Raw genomic sequence first — 21,580 nt, forward strand, 5'->3', positions numbered from 1 at the left:
TTTAACATTTTTGTCATATTCAGGCCTTCACTGGATTGGATGAGGCCCACTCACATTGGGGAGAGCAATCTGCTTTCTTCAGGCTACTGATTCCAATGTTAATCTCATCCAGAAACATCCTCCCAGACACACTGAGAATAATTTTTAACCAAATATCTGGGTACCCTGTAGGGGAGCTTAGTCAAGTTGACATATTAGACAAGTTAGTCAAGACTACCCTGTGGCCTAGTCAAGTTGACTTATAAAATTAACCATTACTAGTCTATCCTTAGTCAATGTGACACTCATATGCATCTCTTTTAACCATACTTAATCTCAAAATAAAGAAAATAACAAGGCCATAATTCCTCCTAACATGATACAACTACTCTGTATATAACCAAAAATGCACTAACTCATTCCCCAGAAGAGTGATGTTTATTCTTTTCCTTGATATCCCATAACTTCAATACTATGATGTAAAATTAACAATACTTAAATACTATGATATAAAGTCAACACATCTTATGTTACATGATAGAGAAATAAAACAGGAAAGAAAACAAAGATATTTGTTACATACATACATAGACATAGTCATAACAAAATAAGGAGGAAATACTCATGACAGTACCCATTTATCTAATTGCTCTTGTGGCTGTATTTATAACTAACTTCTTCCACTACACATTCTGTTATTCTCTTTTCTTCAGCAGGTACTTCAGCTGGATGTGGTTCTTCACCTGGTAGGGTGATCCAAACCTTTATTTCTAAAGGATCTGGGTAATTAGTAGTCCTGCCTGGATTGGATTATTGTAGTTTCACATTGACTTTAGTCCTAGGTCATGGTAATACTAAGAGATGCCCTAAGGGACCTCGTTTTCCAGACATACTCCTCAGCTCCATCATGGAGTAGCAGCCCAGTATCCCCTCTGTAGTCATAATCAATCATCACAGCCAGCTAGCATCTCCTTTCTTTGCCCATTGATTTAGGGGCATGGGAGGACAAAGTAGCTGGGCAGCAGTCTTAATGTCCAGTTCAGTAGAATCATTGTTGTGCCTCATGGTAGAAGCCTTCCTCCCTTTGACATTAATATTTCCAGGCCAGCAGAGTATAAGGTCACAGTAATAGCAAGCAAAATTTCTGCTAGAGGATCAGTAAGAGTAATAATAGTGAATGGTACCACTCATTTCTATACCTTGATTCCTGGATAAGTGCATCCTAGCTATGGGAGAAGCAGCACCATGTAGTGAATGCTGATTCAAATATTATACAGTCTTCTGGGGAACCTTGCCCCAACCTTGAAAAGTATTGCCACCTAGCTGGCACTGTAACTGAGTCCTCAATAAGTCATTCCACCATTCTATCAAACTAGCTGCTTTATGCTATGGGGGAACATTTTAAGATCAGTGAATTCCATGAGCATGGGCCTCTTGCCATACTTCTCTGCTATGAAGTGAGTTTCCTGATCAGAAGCAATGCTTTGTAGAATACCATGATGGTGGATAAGGCATTCTATAAGTTCATAGATGGCGTTTTGGCAGAAGCATTGCATGGAGGGAAGGCACATCCATATACAGAGTAAGTGTTTACTTCATTACAAATAAAACACTGCTCCTTCCATAATGGAAATGGCTCAGTGTAATCAACATGCCACTAGATAGCTGGCTGATCAACCCAGGGAATGCTGCCATATTCAGAACTTAATGTTGAGGTCTGATGCTGGCTAATTTGACACTTAACAGTAGTCATAGCCAGGTGGGTTTTGGTGACTGAAAGTCCGTGTTGCTGAGCCCATGTGAAACCTCCATCTCTGCCACCATGGCCACTTTGTTCAGAAGCTCACTGGGCAAGTACAGGGTTGGCTGGGGAAAATGGCTGACAGGTATCCATAGAATGTGTCATCCTATCCACTTGATAATTAAAATTCTCCTCTCCTGGTGCCGCCCTTTGGTGGACATTCACATGGGACATAAATATCTTCATGTTTTTACCCATTCATAGAGATCTACTCCCCTTCTTCCCCAGATTTCCTTGGCATCAATTTTCCAATCATGTTCCTTCCATGCCTCTTGCATCCAGCCAAACCATTTGCCATAGCCCATGAATCAGTGTGTAATTGTACATCTGGCTATCTCTCCTTCGAAGCAAAGTGAACAATCTGCGTCAGTACTCAAAATTTTGCCCACTAGGAGGTTTTCTTTCACTGCTATCCTTCAGGGATGTCTCAGAAAGGGGCTGTCGTGCTGTAGCTGTCCACTTTCAGATGGTGTGTGCATATTGTGCAGAACCGTCTATAAATCAGGCCCGAGTCTTCTCTTCCTCTGTCAGGTGATCATAGGGTGCTACCCATGAGGCCATAGGTGCAGGCTGGGAGAGAGATGGTAATATAGCAGGAATGGGGATCGTGGGTATTTGGGCCACTTCTCCCTGTAATTTACCTGAGCTTTCAGGGCCTACTCAGGCCCCATCACTTATATACCACCTCTTTTTGATGATGGAGTGCTGCACACATCCAACTTGATGGCTTATTGGGTTACATAATTTTAATCATGGGCAGCTGAAGTTACATGAGACTTAGTAGCCCATGGTTAAGCATCCGGTTTTTATTAGAGCCCAGTGGGAGGCTAAGAGCTATTTCTCAAGTAGAGTAGTTATTCACAGAGGATGGCAGGGCTTCCTCCAAAATCATTGGGGTTTGCCTGTGATTCACCTATAGGGGTCTGCCAAAAGCACCAAAAAGCATTCCAATATCCTACTGACACTTCAAGTACCACTGGATCTTCTGGATCGTATGGCCAAGTGGCTGAGCCACTGTACAGCAGCCAGATTTGTTGCAGAGTCTTTTCTTGTTCTGGACCCGATTCAAAACTGGCAGCTTTGGGGGTTGTTTGGTAAATGGGCCAGAATAGCACACCCCAATGAGGAATAAGTTGCCTTCAAATTCCAAAGAAGCCCACTAGATTATTGTGCCTCCTTTTTGGTTGTAGGAGGGGCCAGATGAAAGAACTTGCCCTTTACCTTAGAAGGGATAGGTCAACATTCCCCGTACCACTGGACTCTAGAAATTTTACTGAGGTAGAAGGTTCCCTAAATTTTTGTTGCATTTATTTTCCATTCTGACACACCAATATTTTACCAATAAATCTAGAATGGTTGCTACTTCTTGCTAAGTCCAGTCAGCATAAAAGTCATTACTGTAGTGGGCCATGTTATGTCTTTGGATAGGAAAGGTGATCAAGATCCCTAAAAGCTAAGTTATGACATAGCACTGGAGACTTTATATACCCCTGAGGTAGGACAGTGAAGGTGTATTGCTGGCTTTGCCAGCTGAAAACAAATGGACTCTGGTGGGATTTATTGACAGGGATGGGAGAAAAGGCATTTGCCAGAGCAATAGTGGTACATGAGGTACTGGGTCTGTGTTAATTTGCTCAAGCAATGAACTACATCTAATGCAGTAGCTGCAATTGCTGCAGTTGACTTCCAATACCTGGATAAGCTTACAACAATCCACTGTTATTTTCCAAGATCCGTCTGCTTTCTACACAGGCCATCTAGGACTGTTGAATGAAAATGTGGTAGGATTTTTCAGGTTCTTGATGCAGAACTTGAAGTCCCTCCAGGAATGAGATATTGCTTTTGGTTTACTATTTCTCTAGGTAGTGGTAGTTCTAGTGGCTTCTATTTGGCCTTTCCTACCATAACAACCCTCACTCCACAAGCCAGGGAGCCATTTCCCTTTATTTTCCTTCCTTTTTCTAACTATTCATTTTTCACATTTTAACTATTTTTGAAGCCTAGCAATCTTAGTCATGTTTTGAGGGTTCTCTCTCCATAAAGTGTTTTGCTAAGCAAAATAGTCTACTTTTTTTTTTTTAAGATTTATTTATTTATTCATGAGAGACAGAAAGAGAGAGAGAGGCAGAGGGAGAAGCAGGCTCCCAAGGAGCAGAGAGCCCAATGCGGGGCTCGGGATCATGACCTGAGCCGAAGGCAGACGCCTAACCATCTGAGCCACCCAGGCGCCCAATAGTCTACTTTTGAAGATGGAATTCTTATGAAAAAAAAAAAAAAAGAAAAAAGTGAATTCTATTTCAAGTATTAGCTTAGACTAATATATTTTCTCTAAACTACTCTTGTTTATATTCTCCACATAAACATAAGCTATTTCAGAGCAGGGTCCATATCCTATTTTGCCGTTGTTTTACTAACAACTTTCTTATTGTCTGGCCTGTCTTAAACATTAAATAAATATGTGTGTAATGAAAATAAAAACCTTATAAATCTTAATACTAAGGCAATGTTACTATAGTAAAATAAATGAATAAATAAATACATACATACCTAAATACATGAAAACATAAATAGTTTGTTTCTTATGTTTGTTTTTAATTCTTTCTTTGGTAACATAACTTAGACGATCTGACATTTCCAGGCAGTTTTCTCAGGTAGTCATCTTTAAGGTTCACTGAAAACCATAAAAGGGCAAGAAGTCCCATATCAAGCTCTGGTAACAAAAGAATGACACATGTCTAAGCATGATCCTTACTAGTTCACCCAAGACGAAGGTCACATGAACTTAAATATTTTTTATTTACTCCATTAAGAGTATTAATGCTTACTCAAGGCTGTAAGCACCTTGCCAGTCAACATTAACTTCCATGAACCATTTTCCCTATTTATTATTTCTTTCTACCTTCATAATTAGTAGCATATCTACCTACCATGACTCTGAGATCATGACCTGAGCCAAAATCAAGAGCTGGATGCTCAAAAACTGAATTTCATATATGTATTCATTTTTTATTATGCTCGTAGGAATTTACAGATTTCAAATTTTTATTTGAAATTATTAATTTAATGTTGCCAAATTTTTCTTTATTTTGGTTTTTAAGATTTAGTTCAACATTACACAATGATAATAACTTATAAATATTTCCTAGAAAAGGAAATCCTGAAATCTATTTGCAGGCTATAGTATGGAGTGATTAATACAATTAAACTTTGCATGATTTGGACAACTTTACAGTGATTCCTAGTAGGAAGAATCTCTCAATGTTTCTGGAGAACAATAGCATTTATGATAAAGACTTTTCTCAAAAAAGTGATCCCAGTGGTCTTCTGTCAAACAAATCAATAAGGTCTCAGAAATTTGGCAGTTTTATCAAAGTTTACATACTTCTTTTAGTAGTCTTATTTATTTATATCTTTATGCAGTACTGAATAGAAACATCCTGTTGCAGTGAAAAATGTAAGGTTTTAAAAATAAGTGAGCCTCGGGCACCTGGGTGGTGGCTCAGTTGGTTAAGGGTCTACCTTCGGCTCAGGTCATGATCCCAGGGTTCTGGGATCAAGCCCCACATTGGGCTCCCTGCTCAGTGGGGAGCCTGCTTCTCCTTCTTCCTCTGCTGCTCCTCCTGCTTGTGCTTTCTTGCTTGCTTTGTCAAATAAAAAAAAAATAAGTGAGACTCAATTAGTTGAAATGCTAACATTAAACTTTGTGGCTGTCAGAATTTTTACAAGTTACTTATGCATCTTTATGAATAAGTTTTCTCATTTATAAAGTTGCAACACCTTGCCTTGTTATTTTGAAGGTTTAGGAATAATATATGTGAAACATTTAGTAAGTGCTCAGGACCAAGCATATTATTACTTTCTTGCCAAAGTAGAACAGCTTTATTTTTTTTTCTCCTGTAGAATATTCTTTTGCCTAGGGTAATATCCAGTAACTGTCTGGTTTAAACATAGCCTGAGATCCAAAGCTCTTTGAGCTGCATACAGAACACTGCCTGTGCAGCCCTCATAGTAATTGTCTTCCAGAATGGGCACCTGGGTGGCTCAGTCGTTAAGTGTCTGCCTTCGGCTCAGGTCATGATCTCAGGGTCCTGGGATCGAGCCCCGCATCGGGCTCCCCGCTCTGCGGGAGGCCTACTTCTCCCTCTCCCGCTCCCCCTGCTTGTGTTCCCTCTCTCACTGTGTCTCTCTCTGTCAAATAAATAAATCTTAAAAAAAAAATTGTCTTCCAGAATTATAGTAAAAGTACTACTTTAAATAGCAAGGTACATTTTACTTTCAGCAAACATGCCACCTCTCTCTATCAGCTGAAACTAATTCAAGTAGTATTTTTTTATTCTCTTTGCACTTATTATTCCACTGTTATCCATCAGGAACCACATATCTTAGTGAATGCCAAATTGACCTTCAATATCTTCAAGTTCAAGTTTGATATCTTATATCTGACCTCCAGTTTCAGGATGAAGTAGTTCATGAAGCACGTTAAATTCTAAATGATGATTCTTAGCTTGGTAAACTTGGGCACGTCTTCAATATCTACGAAAGTTTGTTTTAAATAGTCATGGAAAATAGTATTTTTAAGGAGACTTTTTTTGCTCAAGGCTATTGTCACATGTTGCGTCAGTGAATGTTCTTTGTTCAACTTATTTCATTTTTAATTTAAAAGGTTTCATTGAAGTATAATTTATATACTATAAAATATATCCATTTAAAGTAGTATACAGTTTGGTGATTTTTTACAGATGTATAAACCCATGAAACCATCACCACAATCAAGATACAGAATATTTCTATCCTCCAAGAGTCTGATTGAAATACCTCTAAGAGTTTCTTTATGCTACTTTTTAGTTTTTCCCTTCCTCTTCCTCTTCCTCTTCTCTGTCCCAAGCAACCACTGACCTGCCTTCCATCATTATAGATTAGTTTGCATTTTCTAGAATTTTATATAAACTGAATCATAGAATATATACCCTTTTCTATCTGGCTTCTTTCACTCAGCATAATGTTTTTGATATCCATGTTTTATCAGTAGTTCATTTATTTTTATTGCTGGGTAGTATTCCATGGAATCCTAAGACAATATACCATAATTGAATACTAAGGATATACCATAATTTATATTATCATTTTACTGGTAGACATTTGAGTAACAGAGCTTTGTAAAATAACCTACTGTGAATATTTGTGTATTATGGATATATGAGTTTGGGAGTAGATACTTAGGAGGTATAATTGCTGGGTTATATGATAAGTGTATGTTCAACTCATAAAAACTGCTAGTTTGCCAAAGTGGTTGTAGCATTTTAGTTCCCAGCAGCAGTGTAGCAGATTTCTAGTTGTTCCAACATCTTTGTCAATATTTTGACATTTTAACTTTAGCCATTCTAGGAAGTGTGCCATGGTATTTCAGCGTGTGTGTGTGTGTGTTTTTCCTACTTCATTATCTGTTTTTGATTTTTAAAAAATATTTATTTATTTATTTGAGAGAGAGAGAGAGAGAATATGGGGGGGAAGGGGCAGCAGAAGAGAAAGACTCTCAAGCAGACACCGCGCTGAACATGGAGCCCAACGCCACAACCCTGAGATCATGACCTGAGCCGAAATCAAGTCAAGACGCCTAACAGACTGAGTCACCCAGGCGTCCCTTGTTTTTTATTTTTGAGCCATAATTTACAAACACTAACATTCATCCTTTAATTTGGCATACACTGTTTAAAAAAAGAGATAACATTTTTAATTATCAAAAAGTGAATTAGATAACCAAAGTTTTAATCCTTGAGCAATCTCATAAAACGATTAATTCTATCAAAATATATGATTCAACATCACAATTTTGTGTTTGTTTTTCATTATATAGTCTATAAGTCAGTTTTATTTGCCCTTTTAATTACTGATTGATTTGCTAAAGCACTTCATTGAAGTATGAATGATACACAAAAAACTGTACATATCCAATGTATACAACTTGATGAAATTATAAAGATATCCATCATCTCCAAAAGTTTTCTCTCACTCTCTTTATTATTATTGTTGTTATTATTATTATTATATTTTGTGATAACACCTAACATAAGATCAGTCTTCTTAGCAATTGTTAAGTGTACAATACAGTATTGTTAACTATAGGCACTATGCCATATAGTAGATCTATAGTACTTATTCATTTTGTATTACTGAAACTTTGTGCTCTTTGACTAATAACTCTCCATTTCCTCCTCTTCCATGCCCTTGGCAACCACCATTCTACTCTCTGCCTTTATGAGTTTGACCATTTTATTTTTTTTAAGATTTTATTTATTCATTTGAGAGTAAGAGAGCCCGAATTGGGGGCGGGGGGCAGAGGGAGAGGGAGAAACAGGCTCCTCTCTGAGCAGGGAGCCCCATGCGGGGCTTGATCCCAGGACCGTGGGATCATGACCTGAGCCAAAGGCAGATGCTTAACCATCTGAGCCACCCAGGCACCCCTGAGTTTGACCATTTTAGATTCCTTATATGTGGTATCATGTAATATTTGTCCTTTGTTATTTATTTCATTTAGCAAAATGTCCTTCATTTATCCATGTTGTATATGGCAGAATTTCCTTCTTTTTTGAAGCTAAAGAATATTCCATTGTATGTATATACCATATTTTTTTTTATCCATTCACCCATCATTAGACATTTAGGTTGCTTCTTCCACATCTTGGCTAGTGTGAATAACCCTCTAATGAATGCAGTTGTGCAGATATCTTTTTGAGATCCTAATTTCAATTCCTTTGAATATACACCCAGAAGTGGGATTTCTGGATTATATGTTAGTTCTATTTTTAAGATTTTAAGGAAACTTCATACTGTTTTCCATAGCAACTGCACCAATTTAGATTCCTAACAATGGTGTGCAAGGGTTCTCTTTTCTTCACATCCTCGCCAGCATTTGTTTTCTTGTGCCTTTTGTTTTTTGTTTGTTTGTTTTGTTGATAATAGTCATCCTAGTAGGTTTGAGGTGAGAATAGTTCACTGTGGTTTTGAATTGCATTGCCCCGATGATTAGTGATGTTAAGTACACATTTTTTTCATAAATCTATTGGCCATTTGTATATTTTCTTTGGAAAAATGTTTATTTAAGTCTTTGCCTATTTTTTAAATGAGGTATTTGTTTTTTTTGCTATTGGGTATTAGGAGTTCCTTATATATTTAGGATATTAACCCTTTATCAGATATATGATTTGTACATTTCTCTCATTCTGTAGGTTTCCTTCTCATTTTGATTGATTTTTTTTCTTTGTTATGGCATATCTTTTTAGTTTGGTGTAATCTTACTTGTCTATTTTTGCTTTTGTTGCCTATGCTTTTGGTGTCATATCCAAGAAATCATTACCAAGGCAAATATCAAGAAACTTTTCCCTGTTTTCTTCTACGAGTTTTATGGTTTCAATTCTTATGTGTAAGTATTTTTTTTTTTTAAGATTTTATTTATTTATTTGACAGAGAGAGAGACAGCGAGAGAGGGAACACAAGCAGGAGGAGTGGGAGAGGGAAAAGCAGGCTTCCTGCTGAGCAGGGAGCCCGATGTGGGACTCGATTCCAGGACCCTGGGATCATGACCTGAGCCGAAGGCAGACACTTAACAACTGAGCCACCCAGGCACCCCTCTTATGTGTAAGTATTTAATTTGAGTTCATTTTTATGTATGGTATAAAATAAAAGTCCAATTTCATTCTTCTGTATATGGATATCCAGTTTATTGAAGGGAATATCCTTCCATCCTTGTTGAAGATCAGTTGACCATATATGCATGGGTTTATTTATGGGCTCTCTATTCTGTTCCATGGTTTATGTGTTTTTATGTTGGTTCCATACTATTTTGAATACTGTAGTTTTATAATATATTTTAGAGTCATGTATTGTTTTCCTGATTTTTGTTTAGTTGTCCATGTTTTGTAGTTCATTAAGCTTCTTTAAGATGAATATGTGAATTCTTTGTCAGGCAGTTTTTAGATCTCTATTATTTTAGGGTTGGTTACAGGAACTTTATTTTGTTACTTTGTGGGTATCATGTTTTTCTGATTCTTGGTGATTTTTGTGGGCTTGAATTGGTGTCTGCACATTTGAAGAAGCAATTCACCTTTTCCTAGTCTTTATCGACTAGATCAGCAGGGAAAGCCCTTCACCAGTTAGCCTGACCAGACATTCTGGGCAGGCCAATTGGCATAGTGTGTGATGGGCTGGCTACAGAGGTCTAGAAGTGGTTGGACCCAGTACCAGGGTCCAGGGGTGATGGGCATGCTGCCTGAGTTTGTGGGGGGCGGATCAGTGCATGGGCCAGTTGTTCAGATTCTCACACCAGCTGTTAAGAGCTCCCACTCATTTTTCTTTTTTTTTTTAAATTCTTAGCTACCCCCAAGTGATCTAGTCATGCTGATTCTTTCAGTGTTCTGGGTGAGATGTGATAGAATCAGGTCTTTGAAAGGCTAGGGAAGTCAAATCTTCATTTCACTCTCCTTCATCGAGCTGTGCTGTACTAGCTATAGGGGAGGGTAAAGCAATACTGTTTATCTCACCCCTTTCAATGCATAGTTTTCTCATTTCTGTGCTCCCCCAGGGTGCTGAAACCTCACCTAGATTCTGCAGCTTCCATGGAGGCATTTTTGTACATGGATGGTTGTTAAATTGGTATTTCTGTGGGGAAATGAAGCCTGGAACTTCCTCTTCTCCCATCTTGCTGACATTACTTTCTTTGGTCAATTTAATATGTATTAATCAGAAATAACTATTTGATCAGCTGAAACACTCAAAATTAGTATTAGTTAAATTATATTCAAGTTTCCCATTACAAGTAAAACTATGATGAAGAATCCTTTTGTAGTTTAATAGCCATTTAAGCATAGGAAAAATTTGATTATCTGATATGTACCTTTTTTTTTGAAAATTAGGTACTATTAAAGTGATTTTAAACCCTAATATCAAGTAATCCTGCCCATTTCCAAATATTTGTTGTTTTTTGAAGCATACTGCCCTTTTTTGCTCTCTACTTATATTCCTCTTTGAAAATAAACAACTAAAAACTTTGAACTTACCTGTGGGATAAAGGGTTAATTAACAATATAGATTTACATTCCTCTTTGATTGCATAAAATTCCCATTTTACCTGGCTTATATCAGGAGTAAAGTGTTTATGTTCATTTGTTAATTGTTGACCTTTTCTCTTGATTAACTAAGCCTGTATCCAATTAGAATTGGAGATTATGTTGTGTTCATCCAACATGGTGGATATCTAGTCTAAATGTGGAAATTAATGTTAGCAGAAAACCAGGCATAAAAAAGGAGAAATTTTCAACAAACAGCTCTTCTTTGTGAGAACAATTGTTCTGGAACTCTAAATTAACTGTGAAATAAAAATATGAAAACTTTGAGAAATAGACAAACAAAAATTAACATTGATCACCTGTTCCAGGTATACTTAATCAAAGTATTAGATTCATCTAATTATTGAACATCCAATTCCAAGAGCCTTTAGGATCAAATTGTGAGAATACAGAATTGTCAGAGTTTAGGGAGATAATATTCCCAAAATATTTAATACTATAAAGGCCACACTGTAAGCACTGTATCTAGCTCTGGACATCCCCTTTGAGAGGGGATATTCATATGCTGGAGTTTGTCTGGACAACAAACACATGGATTGCTGGGACCTCACACTGTTGTAGGAAAGACGTCATTAGGGTTCAAAGCTGACAGCCAAGAAAGAATTCTTGAGATGTCTGGTGCAAAAAGGTGATTTTATTAAAGCACAGGGACAGGACCCATGGGCAGAAAGAGCTACACCGGAGACCGGAGTCATGAGGAGTGGCCCATTATATACTTTCAGGTTGGGAGGGGGTTAGGGATTGCGTAAGTCTCTAAGGAATTGTGGCAGCAAGGTTTCCAGGACCTTGAGCAGGCTAGCTATTGTTGGAAAAAGGTCATTTATTACTGTCTAATAAAACTTTAGTCATGAGACCCTTCAGATGTATATCGGTGGGCCATATGCGTTGGGGGGGGGATGATTGCCAACACATATCTTGGGGGGGATTTAGAGATAAAGGAAGTTTCCAAAGGAATTTTTATATGTTAAAGTAGACTTACAGGATGCGGGGGGGCGGGGGGTGGGGGGGGTTCAGGCTAGGATTGCCTTTTGCCCTTAACAACGTATTAACATTGAGGCAGTTGAGTCCCTAGAGGAATGTCACTCTGCCTTTTTCAAGGACTTGTCAATGGGCTGTAGGTAGTAAGGAAATTTAATAATTTTTCTTCTGCCTTTGTTTCCCACATCAACACCATGCCACAAAATTAACTATTGAATAAACTAGGAGTATTTAACTTGGAGAAAAGTCCAATCAGAAGGCAAACAAATGAACAGACTTGATACTAGCCTTAAAAGACTTGAAGAGCTTTTATATTAAAGATCAATTAGGATTGCTTTTTAAGGTTTTCGGGGGTAGAAGGTAGGTAAAAAATGTAAGACTATAATTTTACTTTAACATAAAAAAGAACTTCTAATATCTAGAACTACTTTAAAAAACTATAATGGTTTGCTTTAACAAAAGAGGAGTATTTCTTATCACTGGAAATGTTCAAGGAACACTAAACTGTCATTGAGTTGTAAAGCTATAGAGTAGATTAGAAGATCTAATAGATATTTGGTTTAACTCTATAATTGGATTGACTCTATTAGTGTCCCCTCTAAATTTGATTATTTCCTAATATATGTTATTTAAAAGATGATTGTAGAAGCTAATTTAAAAAGGGATGACATGTCAAAAAATGAAGTATTTAGAAATAAATTTATCAAAATAGGTATTATCTGTATGCTGTGAACTACAAAATAATGCTGAGAGAAATGAAAAGAGACCTAAATAAATGGTGAGATATGCCAAGTTCATGCATTGAGAGATTCAGTGTTGTTAGGGTGTTAATTTTCCCTCAAGTTATTTATCTATTTAATGCAATTCAAATAAAAATGCCAAAAGACATATTTTGGTAGAAACTGACAAGCTGATTCTAAAATTTATATGAAAATGGAAATAATCTAAAATAGTTAAAGCAGTTTTGTAAAATAAGAACAAAGTTGGAGGACTTGCACTAGTGTGTGTGTGTGTGTGTGTGTGTGTAGAGAGAAAGAGGAAAGCAATCACAGAAAGAAAAGCAAAACAATGCAATGGGAAATGAGTAAAATCAAAATACTGAAACAGACATTTCACAAAAGAAGATCTATGAATGGCAAGTAAGAACTAAAAGGATGCTCAACATCATTAGTTATCAGGAAAATCCAAGTTAAAATCACAATTAGGTACAACCCACACCAAACAGAATGTCTAAAATTAAAAAGACAATAACCCTCATATGTCACCATTGACATGTTGATATTGTCTGGAATTTCAGTTTGAGGAAATTAGAAATTTACTATGTATGTATGTATGCATATATGTATGTATGCATGTATGTGTGTGTGTATTTATGTTTTTGATCACAATAAAGCTTACCAAGTAATTGGTTTGTCCTCACATTCCTAATTTCTAGCAATATTTTTTCTATTTTTTTCCTAATATTTGAGAACTTCCTTCAGAGTTTTCAGTGTAACTATTTTTATAGTAAACCTGTGAATATACATGCCTGATAATATATTTATTATACACTCATATTAGAAAGACAAATAAGATGAATAACAAATTATGGTTTTCAATTTTTTTTTAATACTTTAAACATGTTAGTACTATCTGCTCATACCCGGTGTTGCTCTTAGGAAGTCTGTTCTCATTTTGGTTCTTTTATCATTGAAATAATCTGGTATTTCTTTTAAGGCTTCAAGAATTTTCTCTGTGTCTTTAATACTTTACATCTGTATAATTTACCTAGGTATGGGTTTTAGTCTATAGCTCTCTCAACCTGATGTCTTTTATTATTTTTGTTAGTTCTTAAAATATATCTTTATTATTTTTTCAAATATTTCCTTCTATCCATTTATCCTCCTCCCTTTCGGGACTACTATTGTCAAGGTGATGACACTTTTATTTCTAGCCTCCATACTTTTTAGCTTTGTTTTCATACTTTCTGTCACTTTACTTTTTCTTGGTGTCTTCTAAATAAGCTCCTCAATCTGATACACAATTTACTATTCACCTTTCAGCTGTATCTGACTATTCTGCTGTGTAAGTATCATACTCTTCATTTTAACTTTTACAATGTTTGGTATCTAGTAATTCTACTTGATTTCTTAAGAAGGATTTTTTGTTTGTATTACTAATCCAATATTTTGTATTTCAAGCATATTTTTTTCATGCTTATTTTAAGTTCTTGTATCTTTGAGTTTAATAATTTTGCTTCAGATGGTTGTTTTCAGTTTCTTTTTTGGCTACCTATGTAGCCGAAATCAAGTCAGCCACCCAACCAACTAAGCCACCCAGGTGCCCCTCCAGTATTTTTAAAACTTATTTGAAAAAACTTATTTGACTCATAATGTCAATTACATTTTTACATTATAAGCCTGAATATAACTAAATCTATATGTATATACCTGAAATTATTTTTTTTTAAGATTTTATTTATTTGAAAGAGAGAGGGAGATGGAACATGAGTAGGGGGAGGGGCAGAGGGAGAAGCAGACTCCCCACTGAGCAGGGAGCCTGATTTGAGGATCAATCCCAGGCCCCTGGGATCATGATCTGAGCCAAAGGCAGATGCTTAACCGAATGAGCCACCCAGGTGCCCCTGAAATTATTTTTCTTAAAATAATACTTATCTTTGTTATATAGGATGAACTTTGTTTTTCTTTTCTTTTTTTTTTTTTAAGATTTTATTTATTTGAGAGAGAGAGACAGAGATAGCGACAGAATGAGCAGGTAGGAGAGGGAGAAGCAGGCTCCCCACTGAGCAGGGAGCCCGCAGGGAGTCTGACGCAGGACCTGATCCCAGGATTCTGGGATCATGACCTGAGCCAAAGGCAGACGCTTAGCCAGCTGAGCCACCCAGGTGCCCCTGTTTTTCTTTTCTGTTTCATTAAAAATGTTTGTCATGATCTAAGAATAAATTCCATGACAAACGTATATGCCCCATAGTTTGACATCGTTCATATCTCTTAACTTTTCTGTTTTATTACCATCTCTTAGCTTATCCTGGTGCATTAGTCAGCATTTTTTAGATAGATAGATAAATAGATGATAGATGATAGATAGATAGATAGATAGATAGATAGATAGATAGATGATAGATAGATAGATAGATAGATAGATAGATAGATAGATAGACAGATAAAGAGGAGATTTATTATGGGAATTGGCTCATGTGATTATGAAGGCTGAGATAAGCTACTATATGCTGTCTGCAAGCTGGAGAACTAGGAAAGTTAGTGGTATAATTCAACCTGAGTCTGAAGGACTGAGAATGAGGGGAGCCCATAGTGAACTCTGGATCCAAGGCCAAAGGACTGAAAACAGGGTGCGAGGTTGCCTTAGTTTAAGTCCTGGAATCTGAAGGCTCAAGAACCAGGGGCTCCATTGTCTGAGAAGATGGATGTCTTAGTTCAAAAGAAAAGAAATAGAAATCACACTTTCTCTGCTTTCTTGTTCTATTGGTGGGGGGGAGCTCAACAGATCAGATAATATCCATTCAAATTGGTGACAGTGGATCTTTTTTTCCCTCAATTTACTGATTCAAATGCTAATCTCTTCCAGAAGCACCTGACACACTGAGAAATAATGCTTTACCACCTATCTGGGCAACCCTTAGCCCAGTCAAGTTGACATATAAAGTTCATCATCATGCCTGGGTTTTTCGGTTTGTATTTTTTTGGTTTGTATTTCAGACCATCCTAGATTTCATTCTGTTGAAAATACCTTCAGCTCACTTATACTCTTGTCTTCCCATGGTAAATCCAGGTGGGAAAAAACCAACCCTGGATGCATTCAACTAGCCATCTCCATTTCTCTACTCCCAGGTAGCTGAAATGGGCTGGAGAAAAATCAACAAATCACACAGAGTAATGGTAATATAAATGTATGTTCCACAAATTGAAATAGGGTTTAAATTGTCTTGTATTGCTTATAAATCTCTTTGGTCTATTCTCTTGCCCTTTCTCCCCAGCTATTATTTAAATTTTTATGATCTTATATATCTCACACCCTCACATTTTCCCTGCTCGAGGCAAATGGCCTCCTAATCTATTTATAGAAAAACTAGAAGTCACAAACAAGGACTTATCTGAACTCCTCTATTATTGACTATACATTTACCTACCTTTTTACCCATCTTTGGCTTGTTTTCTTTTGCACAATAGATAAAAGGTTCTCTAAAGATTTATATAGAACAGAGTTTGAAAATCACTGCAATAAATTGTGGGCACTCTTTAAAGATCTTTAAGATGGTGTGATAAATTAGAAAAAAAATCAGTACCAAATAGAACAAGAATGGAAATCATGAAGATCATGTAGGAATCTAATGTGAAGGTCTACAGAAAAGATGAAAGTTTTAACTAAGGTAATAGCAGGAACAGGTAGAGGAGTTAGTACTATTCAGGATATTTGAAAGTCATTTTAATCTACTGAGTATAATATGACAGATATGGTTATTGAGGATATAAAAGTAAGTACAACAGACAAAAATCCCTACCCTCACTTTTATGGGGGAAGAGAGATAATTAGCAAATCAGTAACCCATGTTGTTTAAGAGATTACACGTGCTTCAGAGAAAAGTAAGTTAGGGGATATAGATATGGAATCACAAGGGTGAAGAGGTTGCAATTTTAAACTCTGTGGTCAATAAAACATAGGCTCCATGAGAAGGTGATGTTTAAATCAAGACCTGAAGTAGATGAGAGAGCCAGCAATGGTAATATAAAGATGGCAGAAAGTTCTTGGCAAAGGAAAAGTGAAGGAAAAGACCCTGGGCATGAAGAGGTCCAGTGTGTTAGAGAAACAGAAATGAAACCACAGTAGCTGGAATATGGTGCACAAGAGAAACAAAGAGAGGAAGTCAAGAGATAGCCAGGGGTCAGTGTAGGTTACTGTAGAGGTGTTGGCATTCATTCTGAATGACATGGGAAGACAGTGGAGGGGTTTGAGTAGGGAAGGCATTTACCTTTTAAGAGCCTTGCTCTGACTACTATTTTGAAGGTGCAGAGCAGTGGAAAAGAGGTGCCAACAGGAAAATCCACTAGCAGACTATTGTATAGTTTAGTTGAGAGATTATGGTAGCTTGGTCTGGAGAGATAGCAGTAGAAATTGTGAGAAATGATCAGATTCATGATGTAAAGGTAAAGTTAGCAATATTTGCTTAAAGAGTAGATGAAATATATGAGCAAAAGAGGAGGTGAGGCTATCTAAAAGATGTTTGGCCTAAACAATTGAAGGATAGTTACCAGTTGCTGATCTGGATAAGACTATGGAAATAGAAAGGTTTGTGAAAGGATCAGTTCAATTTGGCATGTTAAGTTTGAGATGCTCATTAGACATCCAAGTGGATATGTTAAGTAGGCAATTTGTGTTTATAAGTTTGAAAATCAGGGATAAGTCCAGGTTGGAGATTTACATTTGCAATCCATAAGCATTCAGATGGTACTGAAAGCATAAGACTAAATGAGACCACTAAGGAAATAAGAAGAAGAGAAAATCCATTCAAGAACTGAATTCTGGGGCGCCTGGATGGCTCAGTCATTAAGCGTCTGCCTTTGGCACAGGTCATGATCCCAGGGTCCTGGGATCAAGCCTTGCATCGGGCTCCCTGCTTGGCAGGGAAGCCTGCTTCTCCCTCTCCCACTCCCCCTGCTTGTGTTCCCTCTCTCACTGTGTCTCTCTCTGTCAAATAAATAAATAAAATCTTAAAAAAAAAAAAAAAGAACTGAATTCTGGGGCATTCCAAAATTTATTTTGATTAGGAAAATGAAGAGAACTATAAAGTGAGACTGAGGTTGAGCTAGGATGAGTTTACTGTCCTGGGAGCCAAGTGAAGGAATTGCTTGCAGGAGAAAAGAGTGATAAAAACTGTGTCAACTTTACAGAGAGATGAGTAAGGTGAGAACTTAGAATTATCTGTTAGATTTAACAGTGTGGATGGAGATTATTTGTGACCTTGTCAAGAGCAGTTTTAGTGGAAAAAGGGGGAAAGGAGTTAGAAAAAACTCTTATATTGACAGGGTTTATAAAAGATATATATAAAAGCATTAACATGTTTGTATTATGATAACAGTGATATAGTACAGAGAAAAAAATTGTTACTGTGCTTGTGAGAGGAGAATTCTGAATCAATGTCCTTGGGTAAGTGATTAGCCCTTGTTAGGAGTAAGGAAATGTTGCTCTATCTATCTATCTATCTATCTATCTATCTATCTATCATCTATCTACCTATCTATCTATCTATCTATCATCTATCATCTATCTATCATCTAATTGTAATAGGAGAGAAGCCAGAATATATGGACAGGTAGATGGTAGATGTTTTAGAGACTTGTAACAATTTATTTTTATTACATCTATTTTCTTAGAGAAATATGAAGCAGGGTCATCTAGTCAAGAATGCAGATGGTGGGGGAGGTTTTTTATATTTGAGGAAAGAAGACATGAAGTAATTATTTAGGGAAGTGGTAGTGGTAGAGCAATTGACTCTAAAAGAAAATAATTAGTTGCACAAAGTTAAGCTTATATAATACAAATTGTCCTATTCAATAGATGTCTCTTTCAAATCATATTTTATCACCATAACTACTTATACATGCAAATGAAGTCTTCAAAGCTATCCTTTTCTCCTAGAAACTCTGAAACCCATTGCTTTGCTGGTTTGTATTTAAATATAAGTTCTAAATACTTAAAGTTGAATCATAAGACTAAACTATGGGCATGACTAGTTTAATGCCACGCCCACCAAAAGGAAGACAAAGACAAATGAGAAATCAACGGCAAAGGTACTGCTATGAGAAATGTGCAATATCTGCTCAAGTTCAGTCAACGATGGATGAAGACCATAGTTTTCTTGAACAATCTAATATTTTTCTACATTATTTCTTACTCATTTACTTAATATTCTCCTGCTGACCCAGTTAGTCATATCTCTTAATAAGCCGATTGTAGCTATTAAATTAGACTTATAACATTAAAAGAAAATTAGAAGCATGCAACCATTGAGCTTTAATTCTTCTTCTTTTTTTTTTTTTAAGATTTTATTTATTTATTCGACAGAGAGAGAGAGACAGCTAGAGAGGGAACACAGCAGGGGGAGTGGGAGAGAGAGAAGCAGACTCCTGGCTGAGCAGGGAGCCCGACGTGGGGCTCGATCCGAGGACTCTGGGATCGTGACCTGAGCGGAAGGTAGATGCTTAAAGACTGAGCCATCCAGGCACCCTGAGCTTTAATTCTTCTTAATAAAAAAAAATAATCCATGGTTTGTCAAAACCTATGGAATGGTATGCCACAAAGAGAGTATTTTACTGTATATAAATTAAAAAAAAAAAACAAATATGGGGGAACCCAAAATGGAATACAAGCTGTAACAAATAAACCTAACTTATTACAAATGAATTGCATAACAATAATAATGGAGAAGAAAATAAATAAACTAAGAAACTTTGAAAACAGTATTTTGACTAGATATAGGCTTAAGACAAAAGGAATGGTACAGGAATACTGTGCTCTGTTTCAGTTTCTCACAGGGTCATGGATTAGTCATTTGAAAACTATTTATGTACCAGTGTAGAACAAATAAGTGCCTATACTGTAAATAATGAGAGCCAGGTTCTCCTGTCAGAAAAAGAAGTTACAAATAAGGAAAGAGTGAAAACCAGAATAAACCCTGTGGTATAATCAGAAATATTAGATAATTTGTGGTTTAAAAAATACATATACATATAGATAAAGAAATCAGTATTTATGTATGTGGATGAAGGATATATGAATGACATGTATGTGTGTGTATATAGACATGTGTGCATGACTGCATAATCTCCTAGCACTGCCCCCTAGAGGTATTAAAATAAATTACACCCAAGTAGAAATGAATACACCTACCACTCTAATCTTGGCTTCTGAAGACCATTTTCAAAAAAAAGGAGCCAGAGTTTCGTGAAGTGGTTGGTTACAGAGCTGGAGCAGGGAAAATTCAAGATGAGTTTAGAGCATTTTTAGTGCCAGAAAATGCTCAATAAAAAATAGAGGCACATCAAAAAGGCAAAGGAGCCAACCTGAAAGAACTCTTAATTGCAAAGTTGGGACGGATTGAGTAACAAATAACACTATTAGATTATAACCTCTAGAATAAAATATTCATGATGTAAGTAAATAATCGGATAAATAAATGGAGAAGATAATGTTCCCTTACTAAAGAATTGCAGTTAATGTAGAAGAAACAAGAGATATAAAAAATCATCATTTGAACAACACAGTAGTAGTTGTTGCATGATGGATGCTAAAAGTAGTAGGTGAAAGTTTGAGGAAAACAGGATATTTACATAGTCCCAAAGTATCCCCTCCTGATATTTATTAGTTACAGTGGGAAAAATAGTATTTTACAATAGAAAACTTAGGTGACACCACCTTGACCAACTGTCAAGGAGAACATTACCAATAATAACAGATATCAACATCATATACTTCTAAAAAATTTAATTCCAGTGTAGTTAACATGCAGTGTTATTTTACTTTCAGGTGTGTAATATAGTGATTCAATAGTTCCATATATTACTCAGTGCTCATCAAGGTAAGTGTACTCTTAATCCCCTTCACTTATTTCACCTATCCCCCCGACCTCCCTTCTGGTAACCATCTGTTTGTTCTCTATAATTAAGAGTCTGTTTCTTAGTTTGTCTTTCTCTCTCTCTTTTTTCCCCTTTGTTCATTTGTTTTGTTTCTTAAATTCCACATATAAGTGAAATCATGTGGTATTTGTTTTTCTCTGACTGACTTATTTCACTTAGCATTGCACTCTCTAGATCCATCCATGTCAACATCATATACTCTTGACATTTTTGTGGTATTCTTGCTTAAAATATGTAACCTCAATCAGGAGAAAACATCAGACAAACAAAATGAGGGAGAGTCTACAAAATCACCTTCCAGTACTCTTCAAAGGTGTCAAGGTTATGAAAGACAAAGTGGGATAGAAGAACTTTCAGAGATTAAGGGCAGTTGAGGAGACACAAGAACTAAATGCATTATGGGATTCTCAATTGGACCTTAGAACAGAAAAAGCACATTAACAGAAAAACTGATAAAATTCAAATAAAGTCTGTAGTTTAGTTTTAAAAGTAATAAATTGAAAAAATCAATTTTTATTTACTTTGGGGCAGAACACACAATGTTTGAACTCTCTCATCTGCCCAACTCTAAGCCCCAGAAGGACAAGGCCTACGTACACTGTAGTGGGTCATGAAGTATTTGTTGAATAACTACATTAAAATTGAATTTCATCTATGACACTGTGTTATTATGACCTGTTATGAATTCCAGGTCCCCTCTATATGTGCAAATATATTGTGCACATATGATTTTATATATATGTGTGCATTTTTAATCATATTTTGTCACAGAAAAATGGAGAAGGATAGAAGAATACCCTTTATTAGTACAAATGATGTATAACTCATATAAATAAAATGATAATACAGGGTGCCTGGGTGGCTCAGTTAAGTGTCTGACCCTTGATTTCGGTTCAGGTCATGATCTGACTGTGAAGGCCGTGAGATCGAGCCTGGCATGGAGCCTGCTTAAGATTTTCTCTCCCTCTCCCTCTATCCCTCCTCCCACCCCCACTTGGGCACACTCTCTCTCAAAAAAAAAATGATGACACAAGTAGAGATTTGATAAA

The 21,580-nt window shown here is 36.5% G+C and overlaps 1 protein-coding gene across 7 annotated transcripts in view; it reads left to right on the forward strand.

Moving 5' to 3' along the window:
• LOC116633800 (glutamate-rich protein 2-like) overlaps positions 1–21,580 on the forward strand; it is a 497,520-nt gene that overhangs the window by 391,091 nt on the left and 84,849 nt on the right. For 6 of the 7 annotated variants that reach the window (XR_004299784.1, XR_004299785.1, XR_004299786.1 and 3 more), the window contains one exon: positions 9,245–9,284. The exons of the other annotated variant lie outside the window; for it this stretch is intronic. The gene's annotated coding sequence lies outside the window, so the exon portion shown is untranslated. Of the gene's footprint in view, positions 1–9,244; positions 9,285–21,580 lie in introns of those variants that run through there. 7 annotated transcript variants of the gene reach the window in all.

This window comes from Phoca vitulina, unplaced genomic scaffold (genome assembly GCF_004348235.1).
Source record: "Phoca vitulina isolate PV1807 unplaced genomic scaffold, GSC_HSeal_1.0 scaffold8, whole genome shotgun sequence".
Classification (NCBI taxonomy): domain Eukaryota; kingdom Metazoa; phylum Chordata; class Mammalia; order Carnivora; family Phocidae; genus Phoca; species Phoca vitulina.